The 26,912-nt window shown below is 37.2% G+C and overlaps 1 pseudogene; it reads left to right on the plus strand.

The window, feature by feature from the left end:
- Window positions 1-699: 699 nt before the first annotated feature.
- LOC113093807 (eukaryotic translation initiation factor 3 subunit H-like) lies at window positions 700-26,639 on the plus strand (annotated as a pseudogene).
- The last annotated feature ends 273 nt before the right edge of the window (window positions 26,640-26,912 follow it).

Raw genomic sequence — 26,912 nt, forward strand, 5'->3', positions numbered from 1 at the left:
TTTTCACACACAACCATCTCTAGGGTTTACAGAGAATAGCTTGAAAAAGAGAAATAGTCAGTGAGCAGCAGCTGTATGGACGAAAATGCCTTGTTGATGTCAGAGGTCAGAGGAGAATGGACAGATTGGTTAGAGATGATAGAAAGACAACAGTAACTCAAATAGTCACTCGTTACAACCAAGGTATGCAGAATACCATCTCTGAATGCACAACACATTGAACCCTGAAGCAGATGGGCTACAGCAGCAGAAGACCACACCAGGAGCCGCTCCTGTCGGCCAAGAACAGGAAATGGAACCTACAATTTGCACAGGCTCACCAAAATTGGACAATAGAAGATTGGATAAATGTTGCCTGGTCTGATGAGTCTCGATTTCTGCTGCGACATTCAGATGGTAGGGTCAGAATTTGGCATAAAAGAACATGAAAGCATGGATCCATCCTGCCTTGTGTCAATGGTTCAGGCTGGTGGTAGTGCGTAATGGCATGGGGGATACTTTGGGCCCCTTAGTACCAATTAATCATCGTGTAAATGCCACAGCCTACCTGAGTATTGTTGCTGACCATGTCCACCCCTTTATGGCTACAGTGTACCAATGTTCTGATAGCTACTTCCAGCAGTATAATGCACCATGTCACAAAGCTCAGATCATCTCAGACTGGTTTCTTGAACATGACAATGAGTTCAGTTTATTCAAATGGCCTCAACAGTCACCAGATCTCAATCTGCAAGAGCAGCTTTGGGATGTGGTGTAACGGAGATTCACATGCATGTGCAGCCGACAAATCTGCAGCAATTGCGTGATGGTATCATGTCAATATTGACCAAAATCTCTGAGGAATGTTTACAACACTTTGTTGAATCTATGCCATGAAGAATTAAGGCAAAAATGGGGTCCAGCCTGGTACTAGCAAGGTGTACCTATTAAAGTTGCCTGTAAGTCTGTGTGTGTGTGTATATAATTTTAAATTTAGTATTTTTCCTGGCATACCCCCATAACCAGGCCTGAGCAAATTTTGTATTTTATTTATTTATTTTTTTCTGAAAATGTATATATGGAAGGCGTTTTGAACCTATCTTGTGAATGGCAGGAAGGTGTTTTGGATCTTCCACAAAGAGTACTCTAGATTCTGGTTGTAAATGTCTCTTAACTCGTACAGAAATTGCTTCAGCACAAGCTCTGGATGAGGACCAGGCTTTGAAGATGAATGGATGGCGCTGTATTGATCCCCCCCCCCCCCACATTGGTTCCTTAATCCTGGTTAAGCATTGGGAGATTTAAGCACGGACCTGTGTCACAGGTTTCTGAACCAAGATCTTGTTAACCATGTCTTTTTTTTTTGTGCCCCACTGACCTTTCTGTACTGGTCCAATGAATTCAGAGGCAAGTGTATCAGTCTATCTCTCACCTATTTTTATTTGAAACCTTTGAGGCTTTAACATAGGACATTTTTTGTTGTTGTTAGGATTCAAATACGGTTGTGCCTGCTGTTGGTCACAATTGAAAATCCATTATTGTGTTAGATGCCAGGCCTCCTGGACCCAAGGATCGATACTGCTTTGTCGAAAGATTTGAGCCCCTGCTCTGCTCGGCTGAAGATGAATTAGGTTTTTCTATAAAAACGCGGGGCATCGCTCTGCCATTGAGCTTATCGCTGCTGTGTGGGATGCTTTGCTCTTCACTTGTGGTATTTCATCCACTGTTATTACCACTGCCCCACTCCCATGGCTTCTCAGATTTTCCCATTCTCCATCTGTCATCTGTTATCTCTAGAGGACACTTCTAATTCCAAATGGTTATGATCTGTATTAAAGTTTACGGATTAAAGATTAAGCTCTATTTTGTCCCAAATCCACCTACTACCAAATTCCTTTCAGCACCTTTCCAGGAATCCCTTCAGCTATCCACCCTTTGTCATTTACAGTTCCAGAACATGCTATTCAGACTATATACATATTTAAAGCACACCAGACACCACCACAAAAGTTAATTATTTATTAATTAATTTTTTATTTTTATTTTTTTAAGAAGTCTCCTATGTTCACTGAGGCTAAGTGTATTTCTTAAAGAAAAAAAAAGCGACTTTATAAAAAAAAAATAATAATAATTTGAAACATATTAATCGAGTCTTCAGCATCACATGATCTTTTAGGAATTAATTAAATATTCTGTTTAGTGCCCAATTGTTGTCAGTTGTTTCTCATTTTTTAATAATAGTTCTTATTATTAATGTCGAAAACGAGTTTTTGTTGCTTCATCATTAATGCTTTTGTTGGAACCACAATACTTTTTTTCTGTATTTTTTGATAAATAGAAAAACTTAAACAGCATTTTATATATATATATATATATATATATATATATATATTTGTAATATTATAAATGTCTTTACTGTCACTTGATCAATTTAATGCATATTTGCTGATAAACTTATTAATTGTATTTAAAAAGAAAATCTTAATGACCCCAAATTAATTAATTTCATAAAAGAAAATAATTAAAAAAAATCAATTTGCTGACAATTCATTACAGGAATAAATTACAATTGAAAGCAGTATACAATTTTATTTGCAATAATATTTGACAATTATTGCTGTTTTACTGTATTGTTTATCAAATTGACTTCTTTCAAAAACAAAAAAAGCATCTTAATTATTCCAAACTTTTTCTATTAGTAAATAATAAGAAATACATTTAATTATATATTTTTTTCCCAAAAAAGATTTGGAGGTATGTGCAATTTATATTTGTATATTTTAAGCTACAAACAGAAATGAAGTCAAGTGTGAGTATTAGCAGATCTTCAAGCTTGTGTTTCAGTGTTTCAGGAGGTGAGGTGATGAAGATCATCAAGAATTGCCAGGAGGAAGGTCAGGGCAGTGAGGTGGTGCTGCTGGGGCTGCTGGTGGAGGACAGGTTGGAGATCACCAACTGCTTCCCTTTCCCTAAACACACAGAGGACGATGCTGACTTCGATGAAGGTTAGCGACTAAAGTTGTGCTCATTGTCTTAATCATTTGTTAGCACTATTCCGACAGGATTCATTTTCTAAATGGCATTTGAGTTAGAGTTTCCAAAGTAGGCCATCTACCCTCATTATGATGCTACTGTTTCTATTATTTAAAATGTGAATTTTACCCACGGATCAAATCTAGCTTCATTTTGGATCTCATTGTATCAGTGCATTAAATAATACCCATCACTGATGCCTCCCAGAAATGAAATCTTTATATTTTGGGCTCCCCGAAGAAGTATTGAAATAATCATTTTTAGCAGCTTTGGCAGAGAAAGCTAATGATTTAGTGACATGGATGTTGAGATGTGCAACATTAAGTTCCGATGGAGTGCAGAGAGAGAATATACACAGATAAGATTCCTGGGAACATTATAAATGTGTTCATGGCTAAATAGAGATCCTGCCATTCCAAATGCCATTTAGATTGTTCTGTCTTAAATTGTGCCTGATAAGACTGTCAACAAGCGTCTGATTTTATAAAAGTAGCCATTTGATTAGAAACACAGCTTTATTATACAGGTTTCTTTCTCTCGTTCCTTTCATTCCTTTGTCTTTCTCTGCATTTTCAGTACTTTTTTCCTGCCAGCCTCTGTTTACTACCTGCCAGCTCATCAGTGATCACTTACACAGAAAAACGTCATTGTCGATAGTCGCGCTAGTAAATGGGGAACTAAATTGTGGTGTAATTCAACAGAAACCTGTGTTGGGGCTCAGCTTTTATAGGGCTTCTCCAGAGAGTGCTAGCCAGAACGCCTCATCAAGCTCGGTCTGGAGAGAAGTGAGAATGAGAATGGTCTGGTTTCAGCACAGAGTGAGAGACTGTGAGTTGTTTATTAGCTTTTACGGCCTGTGACATCACAGGTGTAGCCGGTGAGATGGGCTGTGCATCATGGGAGGGAGAATGAAGCAGGGTTGCATTATTAAAAGTGTAATGGGCTGTAAAGGCTCAGAAATGGATGCAGCAAAGGAACCAAAATTGTCTAAGGTAGGGTGTTGTTTTGTGGGCCACCAAATTAGGGCTGGGGTGATATGACTGTGAACATCACACTGGTGAAAAATATTTTCATTTCTACTGTTTATACTAAAAGATGGCAAGATATATATAAAAAAATCTGACCAAAAAATAAAGCAAAACAACAAAAAGGGGCCACTTATAATACATCTGTCATTTTAGACTTTTTTGAACGTGTTAGAGGGGACAACAAGATCACCTTTGAATCCACAACTGACTGTAATGACTTACGATGCATTTATCAAGAAGAGTTAAGTTAGTTCTGATTCTAAATTAGAGTTATATATTAACTCAGTGACTCTGGCACTTCCTGTGGTGTCCTTGTGCTTAATTTATTCTCCTCCTCTGCTACAGGGCTGTGTACATATGACAATGTGTGTTTGGGTGACCCTCTCCCACACTTCCCATTACAGCATAATTTCCTTGTCTTTTGCCCATAGGGCTGTGCCTGACAAATTATGATGTCTAATGGATATTTAAACACCCTTCAAATGCAAAGCAAGGATCCTTGAACAGTACAGGTTGCAGAAAGGTGTAAATTTACTCTTTAATGAGCAGTTGCGACTCCTTTGCTTGTTTTTTCCTGCAAGGCAATTGCTTTATTTATTACTAGAGTTTTAAAAGGTTAGTTTGCAAGTGTTTTATTTTCATAGGAGTTTTAATTTTCGCATATTATGGAAACCTGTCAGTGACCCGAGGTGACTTCCATCACTTCATTCCATTTTTTACCTGGTGTTTGACTGCCTCAGACAGAGCAGAAGATTTTCAGGTGGTTGTATCGAGTCTTATCTGATGGAGGAGTGCAAGTTTGCTTTGGAGAGACTGAAAGAGAAGGGTGGAACAGCTAAAGAGCGTAAAACCAACAGACTGACCCAGCCAAGAAAAGGATTGACTCTGACCTCCCATTTTCAGAGTCTCAAACAGACCATAACAAGAACATTAGAATAAGCTCTAAATATTGTTAATGTAAATAATGTTTTCATTTTTATACATTTTATAAAGTATGTTTTTAGATATGCCAGTGTATGTTGTAACAAATGCAACTTCTAAGTACACCGCCAGATTGAACCTCAAACTGAAGAATTTTTAATGTAATGTTAAAAATTTGAATACTTTTTCCTATCACAGCTTATTTTTGCCATTTTGCTTGGTATTGGCATTAAAAAAATCCCAGTGGACATTAAATTTAAATGCTAATAGTAATTACTTTTCCATACAAAATGTACAGTGATACATTGTCACACAACTTAATAGTATATTCAAGCAACTTCTAATGAAGCAATAGCGACACACAGTACTAATATTTTTTTCTCACATGAGTTTGCTGCACCATTCCTGTTGGATCCAATAAGGCAGTGCTTTCTAATCTCCGTCTCTCTGCAAATCCAGCATTGACTTGTCATTTACTAAAGAATCCGTGGTGAAATTAAACAAACATTCAATGTTTTACTCACGTGAGCTGGAACTTCATTAAAAATAAAGTTCATCCACGCACTCCTAATATTTGAATCCGAAGGAAGGTTATGCAGCGATTGTGTTCTTCCACAACCAGGCACAGCACAATATTTTGCGACCTTTAACGGCATCTTTATTGCTCGGTTGCTCTATTTGGTTTAGCACCACTCATGTTATTTCCCTACTATGTCGTGTGTGAATCAGTGGGCGGGGCTACAGAATTAGGCCTAGAAATTCTTCTGTGGAGGCAGTTTTCAGTTCTGAAACATACCGGATATTCTTTTAGTACGACGACCTCTTATATATCAAAAGCTCAAGTAAAAGTTCTCAATTCATGACCCCTTTAATGAATTGTAAATTATAAATTATAGTGTATACCATGTTAATCGAAGATTCCCCAAATGCTGTGGAATTACCATGATCCATTCCAAAACATATTAAAATGGAAATGTCCAAAAAATGCATCTAAATGCACAAAAGGTACATTTTTTAAAAAAAAGTATTATACAATAAAAGTCATGTAATGTTTGGTTTAAAAAAAAAAAAAAAAAAAAAAAAAGGTGGTGTTTAACTATTACAGTAGGCCTATGTTAAGATGTTAAGAAGTCATCCTGCCCTGCACTTTATATGCAAGTCGCAAGCATTTTTGTGTAGTAGCATTACATAAGTCACACTACTGTTATGCTAATGTGCATGATATCACCTCAGAAAACTGTTTCTGTGCACATACTTTGACACAGCCATTATTTGATTTCACGGGGCATGATTATGTAAAATCTTGTAAACGTGAATGGAAAACTCAAATGTTGGTAGCTTACAAATTTGTCTACCGCTGTTCGTGTTGTTTTGTAATTTCTATGTCTCTATGGCTCATCCGGAGAGACTTTAGCCCCTGCTGTTATACTGTAGGAGGACTAACTGTTACAAAGTCCTTTTAAACCGTGTTTACTGCACTGAATCCAAACTAATCATGACCAGCACTGTTAATCTTAGTCTCAGTCTTTCTATCAGTTTGTTTTCTAATCTGCCTGTCTATACTTACTCACGGTGTAAATTTTAATGTGGATGTTGTTTTCACATGGTCAGCAGTCTATTAGCCTTTTGATAATATTCAGATGGAATTTTAATATTTAAAAGAACAAAAGTTGTATTTAAATATTTAAATTGTTTTTCTTAAAATACTTTTCCAAGCAGCCATTGTAGCCAATTAGATAAGACAGAAATGCTCTTTTTCACTTGTTTTCCACCAAATGAGCTAAAGCAAGAATGATATTTAATTATTGTTATTTATATGCACCAATATAACAGTACACAGTAGGTAGAGGATTCTTTAGCAGCTGGTTTAAAGAGTCTTTGTGTGTTTGTCAGGGTTAATTACATTTGCAAACGTATTTAAATGTTTACTGCTGCGTTGAACTGCTGTAACAAGATGCGTCTTTTCATCGTTTTCCAGGACGACGCTGAAGCAGTCAGTGAGAGAACGCCATCTGTTAACTCAACCCCTGTCCCACATGAATGCATCATGATACGTTGTCATGCTGTGCGTTTTGTCTTCTCTAGTGCTTTCAACCTAACTGTGTATGCATTTTGCTTTTCCTCTCTTGTTTTACCGCAAGAATGTATATGTAGTATTTATAAACATTTCAGTCTGCTACTGATTTACGTTTACAACATGTTCTACCCCTAATACTGGACATTTTGTATGTACCCCTTATTTGATGCTCATAATTGAGGTCACAGAGCATCTGCTTATAGGTTAATCAATGGAATTAGATTTGTTTGAGAAGCAACAGTTCCTAGAGTCACTCTGGAACTGGAAAAAAACAGTGTTTTTGAATGAAAGTATCTCAGCAGACAGGCTTCCGAGGCACCATAAAGTCATGTTTAATGATCTAGAACAAATTCGACTGAGCTTTACACCGTGTCCTAACCAGGCATGACACCATACATTTCCAGCATCAAGTAATTTGTCAGTCTCCACAATGAAAGTGAAAATGCTGTGTGACACTACACAGTTACAGCCAGTGAGAACATATTGGCTGTTTAGAGACTCTAACCAGCCAGTATAAACCAAAGGCTCAGATTTGCATGGAATTATTTAGGAGAACATTTTAGCTTGTTGTGTGTGTGTATATAAAAATGGAAGATGTATTTTATAAATATATATTACCATTTATATTATAAATATGTACTATCATAGAACTGTTTTCTATTTTAATGTATCATAAAGTGTAATGTATTTCTTTGATGGCAAAGCTGAATTTTCAGCAGTCATTACTCCATTCTTCAGTGTCACTCGATCCTTCAGAAATCACTCCAGTTTCTAATTTCTTGATTTAATGCTTAAGAAACTTTTATTATAATCAGTTCTGAAAATAGTTTTGCTCCTTAAATTTATGTATGTATTTATTAATATATTTATTGGAAACTGATACATTTTCTTTGAATTTTTGTAGAATAGAAACCTAAAAAAAGGCTCAAGTGTTAGAGCATTGCGTTAGCAGCACAAGGTTATGGGTTCGATTCCCAGGGAACATGTCAGATAAAACTGTTAGCCTGAATGCACTGTAAGTTGCTTTGGATAAAAGCGTCTGCTAAGTGCATGTATTTAATTTAATAAAACTTTTTTGTAGTAACTTTCTGTATATTTCCTACTTTTGGAAGGGGACAGGTTTCTAAATATGACATTCATTATTATGGGTTTATGTGAAGATTGTTTTAAATTCATTTGAAATTGACATTTATACTGTAATGTAGAATGGCTACATTAAATGGTTAAATATTGGTGGAATTTTTTTTTCTACCCAGAGAGATCACTTAAATTAATATCAGTGATACTTGCCTTCAGTCATAAAAAGATGCCATTAAACAAATATAAAATAAAAAGAATAATTCATATATAATGAATGTATGAAGCCTTGGCACTTTTCTATCTACATACATTTTCTGCAAAGGAAGCGTTTTTCATGTTTCCAGGCTTGCAGAATAAAAAAGCTTCTTTTTTTTTTTTACCAGAAGGTGGCAGTATGGGACTTGTCAAAAATGCTTGCTCTGTGTGTGAGCTCAGTGACTCACTTCGGGTGGGTTTTTTTTTCTAATATATGCATAAATAAAACTGTGTATGACTTAAAGATTGCAGCTTTGTGCTGTCGGAGGTAATCCACAGCCCATATTTCCTGGCAGAAAAATTTAGTATTCATTGTGGAAATGATCTTGTAGATTTACTCGGATTCAGGGAGAGGTGCACTGAGGATGGATTATCCATTTAGGCTGTTTGTAAGTTTGTATTCTGTACATGAACGGAGCATTACGGCTTCACCTCAGTGGCAGGAGTGATATATTTTAAAGTTGATTTCAGGTTTGTGACAGAGGAGGGGAAGAGAGGTGTGTGCCACATTTAACAGCGTGCAGACAAAGAAAAATGAATGCTTTCAGGGATGTCGTCAGTCAAGTGCCGTGCCTGGCCTCCTAATGTGCTTGGGCTGTGATTTTTGTTATATAACTGCAGACCCTGCTGAAAAACATCTTTAACCAGTCGAAGCTGGTTTTCTCCTGTGCTATTACTGGTCTAATGGTCCTGTATGTTTTCGACTCTTAAAAAATACCATGATACGTTTGCAGATATTTAAGAAACTTGATAAGTTAACATGTTTATCTGAAAAACAGTTCTACAGTCAGTTATTCTCCTTTGAAAATGTGCGTTCCAGGCCATAATGTCTGTCTTTGTTCTGGTTTGTAAAACCCGCCCACTGCCAGTATACCCAATTGAATTCCAGCACCCCGGGTTGCCAGTTGATGGGAAAAAAATTGTCTCCCTCTTAGGTAACTCTTGTGAGAGGGGAAGCAGCATGGACTGTGCTTTCACACACGAGTCCGCTACTGATCCGTGGCTGTTTACCACAAACACAATATTTATCCATTATTTTGATTTCAGATCCAAACATGGTCACTAAAAATGCTTTTTCAGCATTGCAGTACTTTTTTACCACAGTAGGTCTTTCACAGACACAGATGTTTGAACACCATAAATATAAACAACACATTATTCAATGCTTTTTACTTTTGCATTTACTTCTAGATTTATATATTAAGTTGCTTAAGCAAGTGGCAAAACATTTAAACTACTTTTATGTTATCACAAACTTACCATTTACAGAAATGGTCAGCTCTACTGCCTTTTTTTTATTTAAATATTTATAGAAAATATTGGAAGTTTTGACCTCGCAGCGATAGTTTTAATTAGAATACATCACATCGGCTCGGACGGTCACATATGATCTAGGCGCAGAAGTTCAAATATTTGAACACATCCGCAGCTCAAATCGTATCTGAAATTTCCGCATGCACATGTGATCGGAACTCCATGTAGCTCCTGCACTACTTTCCATTGGAAATTAATGACTTTGGTCTGTCACTTGTCGTTCGTTGGAGACAGTGGAAAGGCGGCTTTAAGTCTGTGTTATTCTTTCCTCATCAGCAATCCTGACACATACATGGACAGGTCAGCGTGGACTCAGACTACTTTTATTTATTCTACCGAAAGCATACACTGATGGTCCGCTCCACAACAAACATGTGAACAAACAGCTCATCTGCATTTTTTGGTCTCTTGTTTCTCATTTTCCTCTTGACAATACCCCATAGATTCTCTCTGAGGTTCAGGTCTGGTGAGTTTGCTGGACAGTCAAGACGCCTCTGATGTTGTCTGTGGTACAGGAGTGGCTTAACAAGAGGAATGCGACAACTGTAACCAAATTCCTTGACACATCTGTGTGTGGTGGCTCTTGATGCCTTGACCCCAGCCTCAGTCCATTCCTTCTGAAGTTCACTCAAATTCTTGAATCGATTTTTCTTAACAATCCTCATAAGGCTGCAGTTCTCTCGGTTGGTTGTGCATCTTTTTCTTCCACACTTTTTTCCTTCCACTCAGCTTTCTGTTCACATGCTTGGATACAGCACTTTGTGAACAGCCAGCTTCTTTGGCAATGAATGTTTGTGGCTTACCCTCCTTGTGAAGGGTGTCAATGATTGTCTTCTGGACAGGTCAGATCAGCAGTTTTCCCCATGTTTGTGTAGCCTAGTGAACCAAACTGAGAGACCATTTTGAAGGCTCAGGAAACCTTTGCAGGTGTTTTGTGTTGATTAGCTGATTGGCATGTCACCATATTCGTACTAGTTGAGATTGGTGGGTTTTTGTTAAATGTGAGCCAAAATCATCACAATTAAAAGAACCAAAGACATAAACTACTTCAGTCTGTGTGCATTGAATTTATTTAATACACGATTTTCACAATTTGAGTTGAATTATTGAAATAAATTAACTTTTTCATGACATTCTATTTAATTGAGATGCACCTGTATGTCTTTTGGAGATAGAAAAATAACTCAGATTTTTCAGGGAAGCGTACAGACATGCCAAAAAGTGACTGAAAGGCAGAGGAAATAAATGATGGACTACTGATGGGGAGCTGTCATGAAGCCTAAATCTGCCTCTCTTGTACCGTTGATTATTTAAATGCAGAAATGTAGTAATCGGGTTGGTCTAAGCCTGTCTGTCTTCTGAATACAGCTGTATTTTAGCATTGGAAACAGACACTGGCACATGCCAGAACAGTCTTAACAAAAACTTAACAACCTGTATCATCAGCCACCTGCCCAGTTACATCGAGTTACAGTCTTCATATTTCATTTGTCCACATTTAGAGAATTAATGACAAATAGGCTGTTTGCTGAATATCCAAAATTGTTAATCCTGTTGTTGGACCACTTTTTGGCAAAAGCTGGTTTCGTCTCTTGTGGCTGCTTAGCAAGCAAGGGATATGGAGACCTACATGGTTTAAAAATCGACTTTTTCTTACGCGAGAACTATAATTATGCTGGTTTTGGGTTCAGCTGATCCGGATCAGTCAGGCGTGTAATGTAAGTCATGCTTTTGCATTAAAGGTGCCATTTGCAAAAATTGAGGTAAAAATATCCATAACATGCCCTACACGCATCAAAAGAATGAGAAGAAATAAGGGCGATGATGTCATAAAAAAATGTTAAGTTATAGTGCTGCAGAGATATCAACCTTAATTAGCATTAGCATTACTAGCCCCGGCCCGACAGGTGTCGTAATACCAGTTTCGGCCATGGGAGGCGGTATGCGGGCAACATAACCACCAGCCAACCTACAATACACGAATAACTCGCACGGCTTGTGGGCGTGTACTTGAACCTGATGTCAATCATGTGGAAAGTACAGCCCACTAGTTCATTTCAGTTAAGGGAAGAGAGCGTCACCCGCTACAGGGAAACAACCGCGCTCGGAAACACAAATCAAGAGTAAACATCGGCACTGCTTTTAATCACTGGAGACAACTGATGGACCTGAAAGAAATGAGGTTAGACTCCGATCTTGCAACATTTCTTTTGGATTGGTAAGTTAGATGCTGTTAGTATTTCGCTAGAAGTTTGTTTTATATGTTTGTGTATTTGTTTTCGGAAGTTATAACATAGAAATGTGTCGAAGGCTGTTCGATAAACGTGCTAATGTTAGCGTTGGCTAACCGTAGCTGCGTTTGATAATTAGCTAGCTATAACTTAACGTTACCCATTTTATTATATAGGGCTGTGAATGTCTTTCCTCATGTACATCTCATCAGTAAAGACGCTCCTGTAATTAGGAGTATATCTCCAGCACGTGTGTTCAGATCAGGGCTGCCAGGTTTTCACAACAAATCCTGCCCAGTTGCTTCTCAAAACTAGCCCAATCCCGCTTTCAGAAGGTTCCCCGATAAAACATTGCTTCCCGGGGTTAAAACATACGTTTTTTAGCAGGGTTGCCTTGGTATAATTCGCATTTTAGAGGCTAAAGATCACGTTATTTGTATTGGGGTCGCTGCGACCCGCAGACATGAAAAACAACCACCACAGACTTGGCAACACTGGTTGGCATTTACTACACAGAGCCATAATTCACTGACAATCTACACAAAATCGATGTTAAAATCGCAGGCGATTCTTTGTCGATTTTGAAAGCAATTTTGTGTTAGTTGTCGGTAGACTACCGCTCTGTGTAGTAACTGCCGCTCCACCTGAACCAGTGTTGCCAAGTCTGCGGTTGTTTATCATGTCCCCGGTTTGAAGCAATCACAATACAATACCAATAACGTGATATTTAGCGCCTAAAATGCTAATTTTACCAGGGAAACCCTTCCCAAAAATGTATATTTTAACCCCGGGAAGCAATTTTTATAGGGGAACCTCCCGGAAACGCGATTGGGCTAGTTTTGGACTAGTTTTAAGAAGCAACTGGGCAGGATTTGTTGTAAAAACCTGGCAACCCTGATCTGAACGCAGAGGCTGGAGATATACTTCTAATTACAGGAGCGTCTTTACTGATGAGAGGTGCATGAAAACCGCATTCGATTTTTTGCAGAGCCCTATTATTATATCATAACTAACCTGCTCCGTCTAGTCTGTAGGTCTCCGTGTCCTCTTTGCTTCGTGGTTTTTCTGTGCATGAAAAAATTGATGTGTGGCGTGAAAGCATGTGAAAAGAGTCAATTGTGTGTGTCTCACAGTGAATGCTTGAGAGTTGGCACATTCATTTCTGTTAGGGATACGCAGGACTCAGTTGCAGGTAACAGAGTTTATTTAGCCCTCACTGGGCAAACAGAAGAATGACTACTCCATAGTGCAGAATAAAAGAATCCTCTCAGCGGGGACCAGTCCAAGCGTCTTCTGTGACGCAACGTCAAATCACATCAACCAGAGCGTCATTGGGGACGCAACGTCAAAGGCTCACCAAAATCCCTGAATGAAAGGACAGAGTGCAGAGAGGAGCTGGGGAGAGGTCTCGGAAGATCCCAACAGGAAGGTGATGCAGGGACCGGAGGCAGAACCAGTCTAGACTGACAGGAACAGTTCCAGAAAAACACTTGGAGCCTAAAACATGACAAGGCAGGACTAGGCAGACTGGACAGGATGATCACACTCGAAGAACAAAACAATCACAATGGTCTGACAAAAGACCACGAGAGGAACTAAAATAGAGGAGAGCTAATGAGGGAGGAGGCTACTGGTGTAACGGAACACAGGGAATTAAGGGTAATGAGTGGGAGGGGGGAAGAAACACTGACAGCAGAACACATGAGCTGTCAAAACAAAACCCATGTGTTCTGAGACTAGACACACAGACAAAAAGACAAAAATACAGCAACACAGACCTAAGTCATGACAAGTTTCCAAGCAGAATAAAGGACAGGTTGATTATTGCTGTTTAGCGTTTGTATTAATCTATGATGTGTCCCTGTTTACGTACAGGGACATAAAAAATAAATTAAAAGAGATACGTGGGCCAAGGTGTCTGAGATTGTTCATTTTAAGTTAAGGATCCTAATATTTCGTCCACAACAATATTTAATGAGGTTAACTTATAACTCCTTGTGGTTAGTCTGCACGAGATCAACAAGCTTGTATGCTTTGCGGCTGCTTTAAATACAAAATAAGCATTCGATCTACGTTAGAGCGTCTGAGCGCTCACAAATCTTTCTGCAGCGTCGTGAGCAGAGCGTCAAGAGCGATTTTTGACGCTCTCGACGCCGACGGTGTGAATGCACAGTTAGGCTTCGGCTATGGCTGTAATGTTGTTGTGAATGTAGGGGCGGAGCATAGAGACTATGCCGTTTCTCGTTTGTTACTATAGAGTAGACCAATTCACTTTATTGAGGCATACTGACCCCATCTGTTATGGAATGTGGAGTATGACTTTTTTTTTGCCAAACATTACAGATGGCACCTTTAAAAAACAGGTATGTATGAAATGGAACACAATATAGAGGTCTTGATATATATATATATAAATTATTTATTTATTTATTTACCATCCAAACTGTCCAAAAATTAAAGCTACGTATGCTTATGAAAGCTCTGATGTGAAAAATAAAATAAAATTAGATTAACTAATGAACTTAATTAATCAATAAGTCAGTTGTTGGATCACAAGTTAACTGTGACCTATCCCTATTAGCAACTAATCCACTGTCTGTCTCAAATTGGGTTCAAACTCAGGTCGTCCATGTAAGCACAACCATGCAATGTCTTCACACTTTAATTGGATGCAGTTTTTGTTCTTGGTAGCTTATAAGTAATTTTGCCATTATATATACTTTCAAGTTTTTTTCTTTTTTTAAATTAACTAATAATAAAAGCTCCACAAAGCTTTTAATAAAAGCTGATCAAAAGTGTCAGTAAAGACATTTGTAATGTAACAAAAGATTTGTACTTCAAAAATTGTGTCCTTTTAAACTTTCTGTTTATCAAGGAATCCTGAAACAATCACGGTTTTCACAAAAATATTTAGCAGCAAATCAACATATTCAAGTGATTTTTGAAGGATCATGTGACACAAAGACTGAAGTAATTGCTGCTGAAAAATTTAATTTTAGAATAATAAAATAGAAAACAGTCCTTTAAATGTTAATAATACTATTTTTAGTCTTTATGATGAAATGCAGCCCATAAGAGACTTTAGAGCAGCAATCATGTATAATTTTTTCATGTTTAACCAACACTTATCTTACATATCTGTCTTTTAATGTACACAAACCCTGTTTTGGAGCCATTTCCTGTTGAGTTGACATCCCAAATGTGCAATCCGCTTGAATACCCCATTGCATGTGCTCACTTGTTGTCTCAGGGTGAGGTTAAGTGTCGCTTGTGGGGACAGTAAGCAGTGTTGTGAAGTTTACTGCACGGCCTAATGACTTTTTGCTCATCAGAGCGAGATCATACGGCTCTGTCATTTGCCCTGTTCAGGGTGGAGCGTGGCCTGTCACGTCTCCGCCACAGCCCATGGCGAGGATTAGAGCCGCGGTTAATCTCCGGTTAGATCAGATCAGGCGAATGCCTCTTCACTGCCCCCCTAGGCACCGTTCACCACCCTCGCTCTCCCAGAATATTTGCTTTGAAATTCATTGTCTCCATAACAAACCCTTGTTTTTCATTTCCCCCGCCTCCAGCAACTCTCTTCTAGTCCTCCTTTTCCCTTTTTTTCACTTCTCCCCATGTCTTCTCTGTTTGTCCTGGAAGATGATTCTAGGTCGGTAATGAGTGCCTGGAAGGCCCATCCTGTCTTGCAAGCTGGGTAGCATCTCACCCCGAGGCGAACCTAATTCAGGTCAGGGTCCGTGGAAAGCATGTGTGTTTGTGGCAGATGTTTGGGAATGTTTGTCCACTAATGGCACTAAAAACTTCGTTCATGTCCATTTCTATCTTTCCATTTATAAATTTCACCCTAAGACACATTTTGATACACCCATTAGCATATTTCAGCCTGCGTTATTGCGCATCACTTATGGAGTAGTGTTTATTTCTTGTGATTTGTTTTCATTAGGCGGTCAGCATCACAGAAATGACTTCTGCCTCTCCTCGTGGGCTTGGGATATCGGATTATTCACAGTGCCTGTGGCCCCCTCGCTTCAGACAACATATTCGTTTGTTTTGCACAATCTGGGGCCTGTTGTAATGTTCAATATGCACCTCTGCAGCTGTCCCCGATCTGTAATTGCTACCAGTAACCTACTCCATCATTTTGAGTCATTTTGACCCATAAACGCATGCTAGGTTTATTCTCTAAATGTTTTCTAATTCTATAATTATTACATTTCTAATTATGACGTGGTCAAAGATATAATAATTTAAATAGTGCCTGTCACAAATGTTTTTGAGAAAACACCCTCTAAAGATTCTCTGTTTTTTGGACAGTTACTAAATGCAGTTTTTAAATGTTTAAAGAAGTCTATCTAGAATATAGTTAATATATTTAATAATAGTAATAGTATATTTGTTATTCTAGTGATTATATTGTAGCTACTCTAATCCAAAGTTTACTTACTTACTTACTACACGCTGGGACTTTCCTGAGGAAAATGTAACATGCTGTTTTGTTTGACGTCCTTTTGTGGTTTAAACTAAGGGTGTTCAATTTTTGTGGTTGACCCCAACTCCCAGTCTATCGTAGGAGTCAATCGAATCGATTCCTTTCTCAATTTACATCATATACACATACATCAGAACAGGGTCAAGAAAAGAATACAATATTGCATTCATTATTACAAACTTATTCTGTATTTCCAAAACGGAACCTTAAATTCCCTTTATTAAAACAATGTGTTAAAATTTGTCCAGTTTAGAGATGTCATTACCTTGAAATGATGAGTAGCCTATAAACATCGCTACCAGGGCTGTGCAATTATTCACATATGATTGTCATGCACATCTCATCAGTAAAGCCGGTTTCATGATTGGTAGTAAATCGCCATCAACTGCTTTCAGATGGAGTGGCATTTACTTCATGGAGCCATAGTTCACTGACAAGCTAGGCAATATTGTGTTCATAATCGCAGATGAATCGCATTTGATTATGAACACGATATTGCCTTGCTTGTCAGTGCTCTCAGTGCCCTTATGTAGTGCTTTGAGCGTGCTTCTGCAGCCGGTTCTGATCCCCGCGCAAATGTTATTCAGTTGAGTGCCCAAATTGATGTCTCACCTCTTGCATTTGCGTGGCTTCGGTGAGAGTAAGGAGAAGTCTGGGCCAAGGTGTTTTGCAGGCTTGGGATTTTAGCGTTTCAATGGGTGCGCATGTCTGTGTAGGGAGATAAAGTTATCTGTGTCGGGCACACACTGGTTCGGCTCCATCCTTCACGCAGACTCCTGAATGGAGAGCGACGCTGGAACTCTGTTTGGTAAAGTGGAGGTGTTGTGGTGCGGGATACTAAAAGGGTTTGTTTCACGCAGCAGCGACAAAGTGGATGAAAACGCTAATGAGGCTAATGACTCACTTTTAGACTGATACCACCTCCTCATCCTCCTCCTCTCTATCCTCTGCTTCGTGCAGCTTGTAGGCACAGCAACCAAGACAAAGGTGAGCGCCTGACAGAGAATTGAGGACAAGAGGTGACGGTGTGAATTGGGGGTAATTGGAGTGATGCAGTGCCCTTGTGTGTTGGTTTGCAGTTGAAAAAGTTATCTTAAAATGTTAAATAAAATTGCTATGTCACCTTACTCCATCATTTTGGAGTTTTATGCACTGAATGAAAGACTGTGTTTTCTTATTATATAATTTCTACTTTAGACATCATCAAGATATAATCATTTAATCAATCAATCACTTTATTTATAAAGCACCATTAAACACGACTTCCGTTGACCAATGAGCTATACTGAATGCAAAATTTTTAAATAAGCACCATAACATGATAAAATACAATGACAAACAGAACAACCACATCAACATTCATTTTGTACAAGACAGATCAAATAGGAAAGTCTTTAACCTCACTTTAAAAATGGACAAGGTGGGTGCAGTCCTAATTGCAGGTGGGAGATTGTTCCACAGTCTTGGAGCAGCAATAGAAAATGCTCTATCTCCTCTGTTCTTAAGTTTTGCTATAGGAACCACTAAGAGGTCTAAGTTCGCAGACATAAGAGCTCTTGTAGGTTGGTGGAGTGTCAGTAGATCAGAAAGGTAAGCTGGAGCTAACCCATTTAGTGGCTGTCAAAAATGCCCTCTAAAGATTCCAAACTTTTTTGACAAAATTACTTATTTTATTCAAATATCAGGGTGTATTTATTATATAACTAATTGGCATTTTGAAAGGCTTTGTGATTTTAAAAATACCAAAATGCCAGAGTGTGTCACATATAGTGTGTAAATAGAAATGTGGCACCTAAATGTTCAACAATTACAGATCTGGTGATTGAGGAAACCAAACAAGGTGTTTTTTACATTATTGACATTTTGCATGTGCATATGAGGTCATTATCATATTGAATATTGCAACATCATGATCAAACAATATTTGTGACATATGGTGCACCTGCTCTTACAAAACAGCCTTATGCTCCTTGGTTGTTATATGATCATTAAGTGCAATCATTGGATGAAATGACTTCCATGCGACATCTGGCCTTAACCTTTCATGCCCTTGCATTTACCATTTGACAACCGTCATCGATGGTTCAAGGACTTTTTTCAAAGGTAAACGCATTTGGTTTTGAGAAATTGGGGTGAAGACACAACAAACAGGAATGCTTTTTTCATCATTTTAGAGAGCCCCTTACCGCAGGTTATGCTCAACCAAGGGTTTCTTTTGTAGAAAAATGGAACATTTTCAGCCTAATTTGTTTTAAAGAAAGGTTTTTCTAGTTTTTTCCAGTTTTTTGATTTGTACTTTATTCCAATTTTTTGTAATGGAAGTAAACAAATTTGTGTTGTTTTGTTTTTGGGCCATAGCCAATACTGCTAATTGGAAACAACTTTTTTATAGTGTTGAAGTGTTTCAGTTTATGTTGTCTAAATCTATAAAAGGTACACAGGTAGCTACAGTGTTTCATGTGGCTTAGCTGCTGAATTTGGGAAACAACTAAAGAGACTTGTAAATGCAAGCTCTTTGGTAAAATCTAATAGCCTGACTCCTATTAACCAACACATTCATAGCAGCGAAGAAAGAGAAAGAGCTCAAGATCCTAAAATTTCAAGAAATGCAAACATTTTAATAATGCATAAGCAGTTTATCACAGTAACTCAAGCTGCAGTGGTGGTAGTAGTAGTAGAAATGGGCCGTATGCTATTCTGTCAGGGGATCGTTTGTGGAAAATGGAGATTTGCAGCACTGTGTGGGTCTGTGATTCTGTCAAGACATTGCCGCGTTGAAACAGTCAGAGCAGATGCTTCAGCAGATGGAGTGTTCAAACACTAGTCCATTTTTGGGTTGGTTTGTAGATCTAGGGCTTAGTGTATTATGGTCTGTCCCTGGAGAATTAGACATGATGTGCAGTAACTTCCATTGTTGTCTAACTAGATGTTTCAAAACCAGAATCCTGATGAAAGTCAAAGTCCAAAGACCATATCCAGACCAACATGTTTTCAGACCAAAACCACAGACCGTGACCTTTTGAACTTTGCAAAGTACTTTCTGATTGACTACTTCAGTCACTCACAAAAAGTTTTTTTATTTTATTTTATGAACCTTGCATCAAATTAAACTTATCCACAACGAGTTTTGGGAACATATGAGTTGTTTTTGTAGTTCATACGCTGTCTAAGACTTTATTCAAGGCTTTAATAGCTTAAATTGCTTGTTCTGGGAACATTCTAGTGATTCCTGGCAGTAACACGCCCTGTTTCTGGGGCACACTTTCGTCCCTAGTTTGTGTTCTCCAAGGGTACTTATTGACTTTGTTGGTCTTGTCTCATTGGTTGTGCTCAATGTGAGTTGGCTGACTTGAAGGGTGCAGAGTTCTCCGGGCTTATCGCCACAGGGGCCCCTCCCTGCCTTCCCCACCAAAGGCTATTCACTAGCATTGGAACACTGTGCTGTGTGTGATTCATGGTTTTATTTTTGTGGGACCACTTGTGTCATAAAGTAGGGCGTCTTTCTCGCCGCCTGACAAAAAACGGTAACTAAGTGATGGATATGAGCTTCTCACTGAGACTTGGTTTGGTCATGCTCGGCAAGACATCAGCACGAGGTTATCTCTTTAACATCGCAGAATCTGATATCTTTCATACTTCTCCCTTACAGCCTGGATCTCTCATGTTCCCATTTTAGTCGTGTTGTATTTTTCCCCCCTACTCGGATCTTCTTGTAGGAATGTTCTCATTGTATTCATATTGGCTTCATATGGTTTTGAAAAACTTTTATGACATTTTCAAGTCAGTTTTCAAGGTAAAAAAAATGAAATTTTAATAGATGTCATGAATTTATTCATTCATAAATATTAGACATCACACATGACATTTTTACAACAAGATCTAAACTTGCCTTGTCAAAAAAAACAAAAAAAAAAACATAAAATGATTTGAACTTTTAAGCAACTTATTGACCTTGACACACAGTCAGTCATTAAGGTTTGCAGTGGTGTTCCATGATTTCATCTGCTGTTTTATGTTTCTACAAGTTGGTCATACCAGATGGCTTTGATTTGATTAGAATTTTGTAACTTAATTTCCCTATATTACTACTTTTACTGTATTTTTATTAAATAATTCCATCCTTTGTGAGCATATGAGACTTAAAAAAAAAAAAAAAAACTAAATTAATACAGAGTGCAAACTTCTGTATAGTAGCGAATTAATTGTTTGAATAAATTTCAAATTTTCACATTTTCATTGACCCATCTATAGCCTCACTGGTTTAAATCAATAGCGGTCATGTGTATATTTGCTGCTTTTCTGCACATCTTTCTGACTGATTCATCTCTTCTGCTCACACCCTCTGATTTATGATGAGTATGATATTGAATCAAAATAATAAATATATCTAGATCCAACAACAGCAGTAATATGAGACAGAAAGAGGGATGTATGAACTCACAGACACGCACCTCTTCCATCCGAGTTTACGGAGCCCACCAGGGAGGTGTCAATCTCCTTTAGCTGTATTTCCTTCTCCATCTCTTCAGGGCTGAAGCAATGCCTTGCTGCTCAGAAGAAATATGATTGACAGATCGGCAGGAGCCTGTGATGTGGTGTAGATGATTCCTCTGGTGTAATTAGGAGGCAGGGACTATGGAGTAACGGAGAGAGAGACAGATACACCTCCCGCTTCCCGAGGGGCATAGCATGCACTGAGGCGGTCAGCTAGCTGAAGGGGTTACAACAGCTTAGTTCAGCCTGTCTAGCAGAGAAAAAGGCCTCAGGACATGATACTATTAAGCGTTGGAACATATTGTACAAGCCGTGTCAAGCTTAAGACCATAGCCAACCAGCCAGGAAGGTCTCCTGTTTGATTTAGATTCAATTTATGCTGGATTTGATGAATTATGGAAACCAGTAGCATGCTTGTTTGTTTTATTTGCCCTGCTGATTACTTGCGTGTTACTGTGTTTACATGTGTGTGTCGGTGATTGCCTGCAGATCATACAGATTTACAATTAGGTTCAGCTTTATTCAGAAAACCAGAAAAAGTGCTTACGCTAGATGGCGCCATAGATCTTTAGCTAAATGCTAGCTTTACATGATGGCACTGTGCTTTTTTAAAAGCATAAATAGTGTCTTTAATGCTTCACATCCTTGCTTAGATCGGTACAAAGTGCAAGTATGACCTCAGCTTTGACAGGTCTGCTATTTCTGCTGCTGAATGTTCTTATCAAAAGGACAAACATAGAAGAACATAGTAGACAGTCCACGTGTAATGGCTAATATGATGTTAGCTATGGAATTGTAGGCTTAAGAAACAGGAAAAGTGCATGAAGAGAAGAAAAGGTCAAGGTTTTTGAGCTCTGAGGATTTCTTCTTTGCTGATGTAGCCATTCTGAAGTCAGTATAAAGCCAAAGTTCATTGTATGGAATCAGAAACCCATGCCTGTTCATTTAAATGAGTTTTTGACATCCTTATGGGAACATATAGTCTTATATGAAGGAGTATGAGGGTTATTTATAATCTATGATATGATGTTCATTATTAAACAGCTAAAATGTACGTCCCTCATCAGAACAAAACAAAAAAGTCAGCATTGGTTTCAGAAAAGCCCCTATGAACATTGTTCATAACTTTACATTTTGTGTCCTACAGAAGAAAGTAAGTCCTCCAGGTTGTAGGCAACATGAGTAAATTAAGGCAGAGTTTTCTAGATGCACAATCTATTGACAACATATTGGCTACTGATATTAAATATATATTTTATTTGTTGGTATTATTTTACATTTACCATTGCCATCTTTTAAAGTTATAGAAGTTATAGTTATCTTTAAAAACTGTATGAATTAAGCAACACTGTTAAATTGAATTATCCCAAAATTATTATCAGTTCATGCTGAACACTATTTTCTATTTTTTTTAAAGAAATAAATACTTTTATTCTGCAAACATTAAATTGATTTAAATGTGACCGTAAAGTTTAATGTTACAAAATTTCATTTTCAAATAAATGGGTTTCTTTTGAACTTTATAAAAAAAAATGTAATAAATGTATCATGGTTTTTACAAAAATACTACGCAGAAAAATAATTACTGTTTTCATTATCATTGCTAATAAAAGATAACTTGAGCACCTAAATACATTTTTACTGTATTTTTCATTCCAGCGTTTCTGAGACTAAATGTTAAACAGTAAACTTTTGAACAGCAGTCTATTTTTATTTATTTTTTATTTGTAGTATTTTATATGCATACATTTTTTTTTTTTTACATTTATTTAGAACAAAGTAGTATAGAATTTTACTATGGGCTATTTATCATTTACCTGCCAAAATATTAATTCCTAGAATTTTCAGTTTTTAGGTTCAGTTTAAGGTGACCTGCCCCTTTAAGTGTGCTGAGATCTTGAATTTGCATGCCATGGAAGTAGATCTTCACACATTTTTCTGGGCTATCCTACCCTGTCGCAGAGACCTGACAAGCTGTCACTGTCTGAATTTATCTAACAAGTCTGTGAGCCTTGTATCAGAAAAGGGGGAAAAGAAATAAAGAAAAGGACCAAGAGATGGAGACGGGTGTCTAGATGGAACTAGAGTGAGATGGCGCCTCTCATTAGCACTCCAGGTGCTGAGCTGTAACATCACGAGCTGCTGCCCCAGGTTTCAGCATGTGTGGAAAAAAATGCATCGGCTTGCCTGCAGATGACATGTGTCACATTCGATCCTGTCCTTATTTATCCAGGACACGATAAAAGAACACATCCCTGGGGGGGAAAAAAAGTGGTGACCATGTTTATTTTGCAAGTGTTATTCAGCCAATAAATGTTTTAATAATCATCAGTTTATTTGATAATAATAAGAAAATTTTTATCACCAACTATCGTAAATTGTTTTTTTTTTTTTGAGGAAAAACAGTTTTATTTCGCACATTTTAAACGTTTGTAAACGTTAAGAAACGTTTTAATGAAAATTATTAATTTTTTAATAATCACTGAATATTTATTTATTAAAAAAAACAAATTCTCAATATTCTGTATAATTGAGAAAAAACTTCTCAAAAAAAAGCTTCTTTGCACATTTTGAACATTTCATCCAGCCAATAAATTAAATGTTTTATTTATAATTACTGTGCATTTGTTATTCATTAATTTTTTTTTTATCACTAATAATTATTATTCAAAAATGTCCTATTTTAATAAAAAAAAGAATAGCCTCCTTGACTTTTGACATAAGAATACTTTCCATCAATATTTAAAATGAAACTCCTTTATGTATTCAAGCCTATCTCAGAATGAGTGCGGTCCCTGTCCCGAATGCTGCACTTGATGTGGATTTGCGACCATGGGGTGTCCCGTTTGAAAGTTTAAGGTGCTCACGACCAGCACAATCTGTTTGCAATGGTGTGGACTTCACTTTTCTTTTTTTCTGTTTTATGGTTTGCTATAGGTGAAAATTCCAGTTCCAAAAGTCCAGTTGCTTTGCATGTTTCTGTGTAACAAGCTGCACGATTACAGAGTACAGAGGAAAGCAATGGCTATTATATTTACAAAACCCAAAAATACACTCTGCCTTTGACCTTGGGGTGTTAAAGAGTGATGATTGATGTTATACTGTTTAATTGGAACTTTTTGATCATTTCTTTTTTGGATCTTCTTTAAAATTAGCATTTTGAAATCGAGGCGCCAACACTGCTGTGCAGATCTGCAATTTTTAGGCCTCCTTGTTTTCTGTTTGTAAACCACAACATTTGAAGTGTCCACAGAAGAAGTCAAAAAGTTCATGTGAGGTCTCGGGTCATAAAAAAAAAAAAAAAAAAAACATAAAATAAATCTTCCAGGCAAAAAATCTGGTGGGTTTGGCCATGTTTTTATATTTTTTTAGGTGGTGTTTTCTTTCCGAATGAAAATCCATTTAATTACAGGATGCCATCAGCTAGACTCTCATTATCTTGTTTTGTGTGTTGTTGTTTCAAGTGTTTTAGGGGATTTGGGTTGTATGTTTTGTCTGTTTTTTTTTTTTTTCATTTACATCTTTTCTGTTTTCTTTATTCTCATGCAACTCATTTGTCCTTGCAAAAATCTGGTTTGTGGTTTCCAAACTGTGCTGTGTACTGGAATGCACACATTTTTTACTGCTTTTGAAGTCCGCTTTGTATCCACTCTAAAAGAGTCATTTGTTTTCGTCCCCTCCAACCCTCCTTTCTCACACATTTCCTCTCAGAGATGTGCTCCCCCAAAGGATCAACCATTTGATTAGTTTACATTTTTTTTGAGTTACTGCTGCCTTCCATCCTATGGCTAGTCTTCATCTCGCAGATGTTTTCTCATGAGAGCGGACCACTTCTTATTCAGTGTACCTTATGAGACTCTCTGGCTGTTTTAATAAAATGAAGCCCCTTGTTATGTCCATCCTCGACATGTTTCCTCTGTTAATAATCCTGCTATCTCCCTTTTGCACTCAGGATAAAAACGAATGGCCTTTGAATTGTCAGAGGGGGTATTTTCGGGACATCAGATTCTGGCTTGGCACACGAGAGTGGAAATTGTTGTCCAGCTAAGCCGAGGAGTTAATGTGTCTGTGTTCATACATTTATCCCTATCTGTAGTACCAAATCTGGCTGTGTTTGGGTCGAAGTTTCCAGTGTTGACAGGAAGCCCAGTCCTCAAAAGTGCACTCTGCAGAAGTGCCATGTCTGTCCTGAAAGTGTGTGTACTTGCACAGATACTCATGTGATCATATACTACTGTATACACTAGGGATGCACTCATCTTAGTACCAAGAAATCCTTTTCAGCATCATATATCTTGTTAGTCTTTTTTTTTTTTTTTTGCGATAGTGCATATGCTAGAAAAGACGAGGATGTATTTTTACATGGTACCCGAAGCACAGACACTTTATGGCACTGAACATGAACAGACTGCTTTTAATCATTTGTGGATTCAAATAAGATTACCTCAATCTTACTTTGGTTGTCCTCACTTATCCCAACTTTATCCTAAAATCCTTCTGAATATTAGGATATCCAGATGCTATTGTGCTAAATTGTTAATACAAGTTTAAAAGGATATTGATGCTGCTTTTTTTTCATACAGCTGAAGCTGACAGTGACCATAGGCAGTCCAGAGAAGATACAATCTACTATATTATGTATTTTTGGAATTTTTGACAGTATTTTCTGCACTATATATATATATATATATATATATATATATATATATATATATATATATATATAATATATAATATATATATATATATATATATACATATATATATATATGTATATATATATATATATATATATTATATATATATTCTTATTTTGCTCATACTAGGATAATTGTATATTTTAAGCATGTTTATTAAGATTGTGAATATTATTATTATTATTATTAATCAATTATTATAACCATAATTTGTAAATATTGTAGTTACAATATATTGTGATAATTGCTATTATTCTAAATTATTATTATTATGATTATCATTATATAATAATTATTATAATTTTTGTATTAATATTATCTTGTTTTAAACATCTTTTGATTTTTTTTCGTGGTTAACAAGACAAAGATATCAAATTAGATTTTTTCCCCACTGTAATAAGACATAATATTTGCTTTGTTTTGATGTTGTGTGTGTGTGTTTGTGTGTGTGTATAATGAAGTATTCTTTATTAAAATTTTCTAGTGCAGAATTCTAGTATTTAATTTTCATCTTCATAGCAATCAAGTGTTTGGCAAAATATCATCATCTTTAATTAAGAAATATTGAATATCCACAGCTGAAATCACTTATTGGTTGAGTATCGGTCTCTAGACTCCAGACCAGGCGAATTATAACCCTTAACAGCTCTCTAACTGACAATAAAAACAAAGTGACATGATTATATCTGTAAGACATTTTCCTCTCAAGGCACTTTGCATGTTCTTGTTGTTTGCTGTGGCCTATTCTTCAGGTGAAGAGGTGCTCAAAGCTCCACATAATGAGATGACAACAATCATCAAGCAAAATGTGCAACTGAGAATCACAACATCATGCCTTCTTTCCCACACTGATGCCTTTATCTTTTTTTCTCTTGTAGTTCAGGATCAGATGAAGATAAGTTTGCGCCATGTAACATTGATCATCTTCATGTGGGTTGGTACCAGTCAGCTTTCTATGGTTCTTTTGTCATCCGGCCCTTCTGGACTCTCAGTTCAGCTCCCAACACGCCATCGAGGAGTCAGTTGTGCTTATATATGGTAGGTTTTTTTACTCACACTTTTTTTTTGTCTCTATCACTCAGCATGTGCATATAAAACGATTGTCCATATCACTTTGCCAAATTATTTCAGTTATTTCAAAGGTCCTACAACAAAGCAAAAGATCCAAAACCCACAATGACAGTCACCAAGCCAATAGATATATCAAAGTATAGGATAAAAATGACAAATTATTTCCACGTTTTTCCTATACGAAATTGATTTATTGTCCACAGAAGGCACACACTATTTTTCCCTCTGTCTGTCCTAATG

The sequence above is a fragment of the Carassius auratus genome, unplaced genomic scaffold, assembly GCF_003368295.1.
Source record: "Carassius auratus strain Wakin unplaced genomic scaffold, ASM336829v1 scaf_tig00215150, whole genome shotgun sequence".
Lineage (NCBI taxonomy): Eukaryota > Metazoa > Chordata > Actinopteri > Cypriniformes > Cyprinidae > Carassius > Carassius auratus.